The sequence below is a fragment of the Oreochromis niloticus genome, linkage group LG10 (assembly GCF_001858045.2).
Source record: "Oreochromis niloticus isolate F11D_XX linkage group LG10, O_niloticus_UMD_NMBU, whole genome shotgun sequence".
NCBI classification, from domain to species: domain Eukaryota; kingdom Metazoa; phylum Chordata; class Actinopteri; order Cichliformes; family Cichlidae; genus Oreochromis; species Oreochromis niloticus.
In genome coordinates this window covers 13230100-13241600 of record NC_031975.2, presented here as the reverse complement: position 1 = coordinate 13241600, position 11501 = coordinate 13230100, and the positions used below count along the sequence as shown (strand labels likewise).

The window sequence follows — 11501 nt, the reverse complement described above, 5'->3', positions numbered from 1 at the left end:
AAAGAAAAAACAGCAGCTGTTTGTTTGAAATCAATACAAGACCTCAGCATGCACACTCATAGACACCTTGAGCAAGCAAATGAACAGACTGGTTACCTGCAGAAAGGTAAGTTTCAACAGCCCCAATACAACAAAAACAATGTCAGTATGGGTCAAATAAGATATTCTTTAAATGCAGTGAGTGGCAAGAACCTTGCAAGCTTTGAGGGAACAATGAGTGAGAGAAAAGTTGTGGCCTGCTTGTCCAAACTGATTCTCGAATGTGTTGCAATAGCAGACTAAATGCTAGGAGGTAACAAAGAGGGGTTGGGGGGCAAACATGGATTTGGTGGGTCAATGGGGTGACAAGGTCATGCAGATCCATTTATGAAAAACTAACAAGATCTTTTATCTACTCAGTCTTTTTCTAATAAGTAGTATTTTTATGATCTACTCTTACTGAAGGCACATAACTCTGTAGAAGTACCGTAATGCAAATAACACTAGCTGTGTCTGAAGAACTGAAAACTTGGACTGTAATCGTAGACAGGAAAAATGCATTGTTACTGGAATATTATCTCAAGAAGTAGTTACTGCAAATATGTGTGCAGATGTGCATCCAGAATAAAGAAGCAAACATGGCACTTGTGAACAATGACAGTACTAACTATAATCACTAACAAATTGTAAGCACTGTCATTAGGCCTGGACTGGGACAAAAATTGGTCCTGGCATTTTTGGTCCACAAGGTGTATGAGCACACAGGGAAGGTGGGAGAGGGGAGAGATTTGAAATTTGATTGGGCAATCCATTGTCAATAATGACAATGAACCAATGGGCTTTTATCAGTGCTTGTGGGGCCAGTGTATAGTGGCCCTTCAAGCCGGCCTGTAGGCTATATAATATATCGACAAAGAAAATAAATGCCCACAAGTGCCCCGGCCCACCGGGCAAATGTCCGGTATGTCAGATTACTAGTCCAGCCCTGACTTTCATCATAGTGCACTTATATAACTATAATCACATTACTGGGATCTCTGTCAGGCATAAACAAACTGAAAATACAATATGAACAATAGTTTCTATAATAGTAGTAACAACAGGCACTGAAGACCAGAGTAAAAGTGAGAAAAAATAAATAAGCCAAGACCAAGACAAGCAAGGAATGTTACAATGTAGAAAAAGGGTTAATTCAGAGCCCGATGTACTGAACTTACAAACACTGAAACATGTTTTAGCAAGTGACCACCTTGGGGCTTAAAATTTAATCCATGAACCAAGTATCAAAGACTGCCAGTTGAGGTAGGCTCAAACCCAATATACGCCCACGTTTTAATACACTTGTACACACTAATATCTTTATAGATTAATACGTTTTTTCATGAAAAAGTGTACAACTATCCCACTTACCAGTTCCAGTTGCACTTGGGCTCCAATCAGCTGATTTCAGTTGTGTGTGGAAGGAGGAGGTCTTCAGTCTACAGCGTGAGTATGGGCATAACCTTTATTTTTATTGCACAAAAGGAGAAGAGCGTGATGGTAAAGTGGAAACTGCATCCAGGACAGAAACAGCTGCTGCTAACACAACTTCAGCTCCTTGTAAGCATCTGCACAGACAGCATGCTAATGCTAAGCTACCTAAGAACCCAGAATGACGTTAAAGATGAGTGAATGGCAGGCTGCTGCCTCTGTTTCTACCTGTTCATGTTTCTACAGTAGAATCACTGTGGGCATTGCTTTAAAGTGTCTTTGTGCTGGTATTCATTTTTGCTTTGTGTTCATACCTAAATACTAAGAGAAAAATTATTTGTGTCCTCATTAGGATAGGCAATTATGTTGGTGTGTGCGGCTGTAGCTTTGGGTTATATTGATGTCTTTCAGCTATTTTACAGAGTAGCATGAAAGTAAATGTGACATTTGTAATAACTGTTTTTGTTGAGTAACGACTCCAACACTGATCACAACAAAGCGGGAAAATACCTCAAAGATGGACAAACATTTCACCCACAGCATGAAGTTAATTTGCATGAGTATAATGTCACTGATATGCTGCTTAGTGATGGTGACCACTCTCAAAACAGAGGCAGTTAGAACATAATGAAAATCGATAGGAGAATCGATATTGGATCAAATTGGTAAGTGATATCAATTTGATATCCATCACTAAATTCATATCAGCTCCCATCCCTAAACAGGACTAAACTCAAGTTGTCATGGCAACACAGGAAACAAAAGTTTCATTATAAACTGCTCAAACAAAACTAACAAAGGACCAAACAAACTAGAGTCAAAGAGAAGCTTGAATCAGACTGAACTAGATAACTCATTACAAAGAATCACGTTTATCTGTTAAATACTTACTTTACAACTTTAAAGCTATAAAATACAAGAAAATAAGAAAATATCTAACTTAAAAGTCAAAGAAAATGAGCAACATAATTTAAGGTAAATAAGTTACCCCACTACCCTCAGTTGTGTAGCAACATTTGGCATGTCCCAATTAACACTTCCTGTTTTGAGTAGCGTTGAAAGGCCCAACTTTGGCTCTTAAGAGGACATCTTCTCAGCTAACAGACCACTCAGCATAGGCAAAACAGCACAGATTTTTTTTTTAAAAAGGTATGAATTAATACAAAATAGAGTAATTTAACAGAGCTGAAAAAACAAGATTTAACAAAAAGTTGACTAAATGTGTGCACTACAGAAATAGGAAATAAGCACAGTACAGAAATACAGTAAGTTGCACAACTTTACCTACTTATTTTTGAGCATATGCATAGATGGATGTCTTATTTATGGTAAATGCCTTGTAATATATACACACACACATATATATATATATATACATTCCACTGTTATGTACTTCTACTGATAACTACAACTAAAAGAAGTAAATAAGGCAATAACTGCTGAAGGTCACTATTCATTCAGTGACTTAACTACACATAAATGTACAAGTCCTTCATCACAAGCAGTTCTGGACAAATTCTTTACCATTTACTTCACTTTTATTTAATTTAACAACTGCCCCAAGAGTTTGTATCATTTGTTTGTTACATATTTGTTTTTACTTCAACTCTGACAAACTTAACTCAACTACAATTTCTGTTTCACTGTTTGAATATTTGTAATATCTATGTTTTTGTGTTTCCGTTCAATTCTCTTTATTTTTGAATAATTTCCTAATTATTTTCCCCCCATCCTCAGACACTATATCTGTCTATTTAAAAAAAATAAGAAGTGAGACATCTTGTCACTGCGTGACTATGTGTAAAATGTCCTGTTTTCCTTGTCATATTGGCCACACTTTTGACCATGCTTTTCCGCTGTCCATCTCTGTTATTGGCATTGTCCAACCATTCTGTTGATGTCTCTCTCTGTATTTTCCTCTCCCAACACTGGGTAACTGGGGACTTGTGTTGGTCTGTGGAGACAGACTGTAGCCAGCACTGTGAGGGGCTCAACTTGGTTCTCCTCTGGTTCTGGTGCTGGCTGACCAGCAGGCCTCCACAGCTCAGGCCCAACTCCAGGACAGGCAGTGGTGAAGCGGACAAAGGACTTCATTCTCTACTGGATGTGCGTGTGTGTGTATGAGGGGGGGTTATAGGATGAGGAGGCGTTAGGAGATGAGGAAAGCAAGAGAGGAAGGGGGGGGACTGGCGCAAGGGTCTTATCCTCCCGGCTCAAACACATGCCACCAGCTGCTGCCCCCTTCCTGTGCTTTCATTAAAAAGCCTCCCTGTGTTTCGCTGGGGTAATCCACATGCTTTACTGAAAAAGTGTGCGGTAAATTCTGTTTGTCTATCCACTGTGCTATTTTGCCATCTCTTTCCCTTTGGTGCTCCCTTTTTCAATCTTTCTATGATGTGCTTTGCTGGCCAGTGGAGAGCGGTCCATTCTCTGCATGTCTGTGTGTGTGTGTGTGTGTGTGTGTGTGTGTGTGTGTGTGTACCTGTATGTGCGCCCATGGAGTCTGTCAGACTCTCAGCATTTCCAGCACTCAGCCCAGAGCCAAGGCAAGCATTGCCAGAGGGAGTGCCTGCAATGTAGGGCGCCCAGCGAGCTGGACGCAGGCAGAATATCAACGCCACACGGCAGACACTCCTCCCAGCAGCCCACCTGCTGACTTACGTGATCCAAATTTGAGGAGGAGGGGGGGGTGTTTTGGGGAGAGAAGGTGGTGGGGGAGGATAGGCTGCAGGAAATTGCCAGGTAGTTTCCAGACCCACTTCCCTGCGTTGCGCCCAATTAATCAGGGCTACATCTGTGTTGGATGGACCTCTACCCCAAGGGGAGGGGGTGGAGCAGAGACGCTGGTGTTTTTTGTCTGTAAATGCACATGCATTTGTGTGAGTGTGTGTATACTACCTGTGAGAGTGCACAGTGTGTATGTTGTATGGAAGCGAAGGGGGTTTTGTGTGTTTTGTATTTACCAGCAGAGATGGGAGGAGGTTGTTGATGCCAGGCTTGTTCTAGCCTTGCAGTCAGAACTAGAGTCATGGGTAACCTTCTTCGGTCCACTGTCCTCTTTATCCACATTATTCTTCCAGTTTCAGTTTCGGCTATACCCCCACTCATTCCCCCCAACGCATACACAGACACACACTACACACATATGCACACTTCCCTGGGTTTCTGTGCCTCACAAGGAAAAGGGTCATTTTTCAGCACCTGCGTAGCTCAGTGTCTGTATGTTTATTTCCTGAAGCTTCTGGCACACCTGGACCTGAGCTACCCCTCCTTCTTTCATCTCTGCTCTCTGTGTTTTTTCCTCTTCTCCCTGTGTTTGGCCGTTATGTCGCAAATCCCTTTCCAGGTTTGTTCATATGTCTAACAAATAAAATAATATAAAGCCAGGCAGTGTGTGCAGGCTTCCACAAAAAAAACAAAAACAACTCATATTCATTTTTTAAAAATCGTCAGTTAAACTGATAAATCCCTCTGTGAGAAATAGAAAAAAGGCTTGTAAAGGGCTTGGAATAGACAGGACAGACTCAGTTTATGAAGATGGATGTATAAGCGTACTCTGCTATTACTGGGGGCTGTTTATATTTTTAAGAAACACCAAATATACATGAGAAAGATTTAATGAGCCCTCGCTTTCACATATGTGTTTCATTTGACTGCAGCCTTTTGAAAGATGCCATCGGAGCAATTCGGTGGTCTGCATCACCTGATTAAACCATTCGTGAAAACCTTTTTGTTTAAAAACTATGAAGACACGTCCCATCGTGTTTTGATGTGTTTTAATGCTAGCGTGCATGTGTGGCTCACGATCCTGTGTGGAGGCCTGGCATAGTGTGGTGCAGTGCAGAGTGGAGAGGAGAGACAGCTGCCCTGACAGATGCCGGGAGGCAGGACCCCACTGGGAAGCAGAGGGAGGGAGCTGGCACTGTCTCACCCCAGCGGAAACACCATAGGCTGCAGAGGAAGTGGGCAGGGGGACAAACCAGGGGCTCAGTGTGTGTGTGTGTGTGTGTGCGTGTGTTTGTGTCTGAGCTACTTTAAGAGGACCTTGGCAGTTGTTCATGTATGTATGTATGTATTTACATCTGATGCACCATAAGAGCAGAAATCCAACTAATCAGGCAGGCTACACACTCCATGCTGCAGCCATGTTATTCCAGCTCACTGTGGCTTTTTGCAAGAAAAATGGATCGCAAGTCAGCTTGCAGCTGCGTGACATTAAAACTGAAAATAACTTAATGAATCCTTAATGAAAGTACATTAACTACATTTATATACTGTGCTATTATGCTAAACGTTGTTATTGTAAGCACCTTTCCTTCTTAATGTTGTATCCTGGACATGTTGCTGAATCGATAATTCAAGATGAGATACATCATTCAGGTGTAACCCAACAGGGTGTGGAAATGGCCCAATTAATTTTAATGGAGGGACACGAGTGTTGGTCGACTTCAAAAACAGAAAGTTGGGATCAGATGACCGTTTTTTGTTTTTTTTTGATGGCCGTGATTCTATTGATGGTATTGCAGTTCTACAAAATCATCCAGGATCAGTTTCTTACGCTCGTTAAAAATAGTTGAAATGGCAGTAAATGTACTATGATGCTTTAATGTCTCTCATAAGCTCTTTAAAGCACGATCAATACTTAGTTTCAAACTTTAAGCCTGGATTAATTAGAATATTTAAAAGAATATATTTGAGCTTTATTTAAATTTCACTTTAAAGTTATACTTTGACCCTTATGTGACCTTTAGGGTCTTTACCTTGCAGTTGCCATTGTGTACAATGAGCCTATTTGGATCAGACAGCGGTGGTGGTTCTTAGTTCTGTAATCCTTGCACTACTGTGTATTTGTGGCATTTTGGATTCACTTGATTCAGTAAACACAGAATATCTCTTTTGACTTTTTTGTGTATTTCAATAAAGACTTTTTTTTTCTTTTTCAATTGATCGCACACAAGACTGCATACACCACTGTGGCTGAGGCACACATTCACATATTTTTCAAGTGACTGTATATGTTACAGAATGAAACAGACAGACCAGTTCAAACCACTGTTGAACCCTGTGCACCTGGCAGAGAGTGCAGCTTTGGCTCGTGATCAATATATTTGGAAAAATGACCTTGTCCCCTGCCTGTCTCATTTGAATAGCTTCTAATATTAGCAATGTGTTTTCAAGAGAAAAAAATGAATCTGAAGAAGTTCAAAGAGGCTTTATAGAAGCATTCATACAAATAGGTTGGCTGAGTTTAGCTGATACTGTGTCACACATGTAGTTAACCAGAATCATGTGTTTTATACAGTTTTCAGTGGTAGTATGAGCTCTCGGAGTGTTCACTATATACAGTCTTCTTTGTGCTGGTTATTTGTTACTTCCTGCGTTATTGTAAGATGCGCTTTACTATTTCTGAGTGTTGTTTTGCTGAGCCATCTCTGAATTATTATTTTGGGAGATGAATGAAAGCATCGTCTTTTAATCAATAGGCAGAGAAGTTGAATTCTTTATCCTGCTAAAAGTGTTGCTTCTGTTGAAATCTCAAACATCAGTCCTATAAATGTGTCACATTTTTTCCATCTGGAACATGCTGAGCATACAGATTTATGGAGGAGAGTGGCTAGTTTGAAGGCGCTGTTTGAAAAATTTCTGTTGACATTTTGACTCTTTCAGTGTGAAAATTTTGGATTTCATGCCTGACATTTATGACTACTTGATGACTCCCTTTCTTCTCTAAAGGAGAGTGAAAGAGGCATGAACAGTAGGATAAATTTGCAAATAAAGACATAGCAGATATGTACGTGCTGTAGGTTAAGGTTTTAAGAAATCTAAGTTGTATTAGGTTTCAATATCATGTGCGTATTTACGTATTCACCAGTTAACTGCAATCAAAGTGCAGTAAATCAAGAGAAACTACATGATCATTACTATTAGTTCTCCAAGTGCACATTTCTTTAGTGTACTTAGCGAGTAGATTGTTCCAAGCTTGTTGGAGAACTGTCCTTTTTTTTAATTTAAGCTTTCTTGCTGTTTCTTGCTGTCTTCTGCCTCTTCACATAATTAGACCCACCCACTGAGTAGACAAGGGGTCTATTTGGATCCATACCATCTGTTCAGAGGACAACTTATTCTTCTTGTTGCTGAAGATAGTTTTCTGTGACTTGCTGCGCGTTCATGCAGCAGAATTCATTTGCGATCAATCAGATTTCTCCCTGATTGTACTAGCAGAGCCTAAGCATCTTGGTCGCCTAAAACCTTTGCACAATACTGCACATTTTTACTCAGAATTTGATCCCAAGATGTATTTTTGGTATTTTCCCCCCTTTTTTCACTGCTAAAATATCTCCTTTGGAAAAAGAAGTCAAATATCTTTGATACAAATTATAGACTTTAAGTCAGGAACACATGTTGTGAGCCATTTGCTGCACAAAATGTTACAAAGCTTTCATGTGGGTGCAATGTGCTCTGCTCTCCAGGTTGTTCTCCGTGTGATTCTGAACAGCTTAGGCGCCATTATAACAATACATTCATATGACAAAACCCAGTAGATAGTGCTCATTTTGTAATTCTACCTATAAAGGCCACAAACATGTACTTGCAATGACATTACTGATTAATGCTATGAAAGAAAAGTGAAGTAGCTCGCTGTTAAAAAGCCAGACTGGTGCATGCAGATACTGTAGTGCATATTTTAGTTCATGTATGGAAGAAGAGTGTAAGACCTGCTGAGCACACACATCTTATAGCCACAGAAGATATAGCACATAATTGAGCTGGTATAGGCTTAAAAATCAGATTTTTAAGATATTGCCACAGCATAGTATGCCACAATATTAAGCAGAATCAAGGCCAAGTACCTTAAAGGTGACTTTATTCGTAATGTTACATTTTTAGAGAAAAAGTATAACGGGTTTTTAATGATTTTCTGGCCAGATAGCAGCAGGTGGCCCCTCTGGTCTGAACCGCAGAGGCAGTAGTATGGCTTGTAGGCAGCTGCTTGTTCAGTGTCACTGACCAAAGACCCCAAGCACTTTGAACAAAGTACAAAGCACTGATTCAACTCTTTATCCTTCATCTTTGACAAGATAAATTCATGAGATTCACAAGATTGAAAACTAAAGCTCTATAAAAGAATTCCTGTTGTTTGATGCTTAAAAAAAACTTCACTCTGAAATTAATTCCACAGAAATAACTCCCGCTCATAATAACTGCCAACAGCAGAGATAAGTATGGAGTTTTGAGAAAACTAAATGTCACTGTAGCCAGCTGTTTTTGTTCTAATTATGTATGTGCATACATACTTGTGAAAAAGATGTGTTTGTGGGTGTATGTATTCTTTAGGGTCTCTTTAGGAATACTGGAGTCCTGGTTTGCATGCTGTGTGCAGAAGACTAATGCAGCTGCAGGGCCTGCACAGTGGGAAGTGTTGCCATGGTGAGCTGGGTTATCGGGCCCTGAGAGAGACCGTCCACACAGTCCTCATGGTCAGTGCAACTGACTTTACTGGTAATGCAAATGGTGTGTGCATGCTGTCTGTGCTAGTGTATTATTCTACACAAATATTCACAAATAGTGAATATGTGTCAGTGTGGTTTAAACCCTTGCAACAGAGAAACAGCCGTAGCGGTAATGTTCAAACCCAATAGCTACTTCAAACTGTGCTTCCTCCTTTTTCCTTTCTTCAGACACAGCAGCTGACAGAGTGAGACGTCCACAGGGATCATGTCCACTGGGAACAGTGCTGTGGAGGCAGAGCCTATGGAGAGCCACAGTGACAGTGTCCAAGAACAATGTGTCTGCTAAAGTCATCCATGTGTGACGGGCTAAGGAAGAGGGATCTTACGAGGTGTTTGTTTCTCTAAGGGCTGTCAAAGAAGGTAGGGTAGTGAGCAAATATGTGCAAATAGTTATAAGATTCATTGGACATTTGGGGAATATCCTCATTTGCTTTTATCTGAAGAGTAGATGTGAAGATTGACACGACTCATAGCTGTGCTAACTATGCAGTTTGACTTAGCAGTCTGTTAGCTTAGCATAACAAAAGACTCCAAATAGTACCTAGCCTGGTTTGTCCAACTTTAACAAACTTCATCTAGCAATATCTTACAGCTGACTAATGAATAAATAACATCTAATTTGTTAAATATGAAAATCTGTTGCTGTTAGGTGGGTGTTGTTGTGTTGTCTTTCGGCCAGCTTTCTCCAGCCAGTTTTTTTCCCTCAAATCGGATCATTGTACATTAGAAAAAAAACATTTGGCTGCAGGTTCTAACTTTATTTTTACTACACATAAACATTAGAGAGGTATCACAAATTTTCATTTAAGTATATATGCCAAAATGTTGAACTGTTAACTTAATGGCTGAGAGTTGTATTTCTGGAAGAGAAAGATTCATTATACAGGATACTAATACAACACTGCTTAAAAAATGAAAATAGATACAAACAAGACTAAAAATCGAAAAGAAAGAAAGAAAAGAGGGACAGAGCTTGTAGTTTAACCTTTTTTACAGAAAGTAATCTGTACTCAAATCTAATGGGTTCTTTCATTCACCCAGCTGCATGTCTCGGCCGGATTTCATGAAATTCAGCTTTTTAAATTTCAGCGTGAGCCACACAAGTATTCATATTATGGACAGGGCAGAATAATTTGGGCCGGGCCTTGTAACTACAGACGTTAATACTTTTAATCCTACACCTTCTATATATTATTGCTGGTAAAAGTGTGTGTGTAAATTAAGAAAACAACAACCAATCTATCATCGTCATTTTTGCTGTGGATTGTGAAGACCAATACACGCTATCTGTTCACTTAAACACTGAAATGCAACGTGTAATTAAGTAGATATCTTATCCGCAGGATTACTGTCACATAGATGAGAGAAACAAAAAGCCTGCTGGATGAGCGACACTGTGTCATATCAACAGAGAGAGAGAGAGAGAGAGTGATGCACTGTGCTGTAAATTCATTAACTTATCTCAATAGAAACCACCTGTGCTTTCAAGGAGAAAGTAAAACAGGCAGACAGCTCTGACTCCTGTCTGTTCTATAAGTTCTTCTACTTTGAACAAAAAAAGACTATTTGCTGCAATCAGTGAGTTCATCCACACTGATTAACCCATTACCCACCTTCTGTGCAGCCAGAAACTGAAGGAATATTTCTACTGTAAAACAAAAATAATAATACATTATAATAATAATTACACAGTGGCCAACAAATGGTGTAAACTGGGGAAAGCCACACAGGTTGAGTACAAAAATCACATCTGTATACAGTGCAAATTAAGCTAAGGAATTTTTCATCCTCAGCCACCTCTGAGCCATGGTGTGTTTGCTCAGATGTAGCAGGTGTTGGTCACTGTGAAACAGCTTGTTGCGATTGGTCAGAATTTGCCTGTGATAACCTAATAGGTTTGCTGTTTACTTATTTAGAAAGACAAACACATTAGTAGTATTTTGCTTACTAATACTACTAATGCTTCTCATGGGCAGTCAGGATGGGCCTGTCGGGTGGTCCCTGGCCCCTTAGGCCCACAAACAATGCTCCAGTATCCATTATCTTGCTGATAGACAAATTCTTGCTTAGCTGGAATAAAAAATATTGAGAATAAAATATTCTCAAATATTGGCATAAAATATTATTTTTCCTCCAGTAAGTGATTCCCAGAGATCTGTTAGCTGAAAACTTAGTATACTGTATCTCAGCATGATGGGCAGCGTGCCGTTAAAACAAGAGGAAATTGGACAAGTAGAGGACAAAAGATGAAGTGGCTATCTACAGAAGATAAACAGTAACTGAAAGTCATGGCTTTAAACAGAAAGAAAATCCATTTGAGTGATGAATCCAAATTTCCAAATTGTCTTCAATATGGACAGAGCAGGTGAGGAGAGAGGTACAACAGTGAGCGTCTACGGTCATCTGTAAAACACGGTGAAGGCTCGGTCATGGCTTGAGACTCCATTTCAGCCACTGGTGTTAGGAATCTTATTTGAACACAGAAAAATACCGTCCAATTTCACCCACCATGCAATACCATCCAGAAAGCATCTGATTAGT

General features: G+C 39.9%; 1 long non-coding RNA gene across 1 annotated transcript; it reads left to right on the top strand.

The window, feature by feature from the left end:
- Positions 1-1419: 1419 nt before the first annotated feature.
- On the top strand, positions 1420-9314 carry LOC112848084 (uncharacterized). Its single transcript, XR_003222029.1, has 3 exons — positions 1420-1464; positions 8785-8927; positions 9129-9314. It is a non-coding gene; the product is annotated as an uncharacterized LOC112848084 (long non-coding RNA).
- The last annotated feature ends 2187 nt before the right edge of the window (positions 9315-11501 follow it).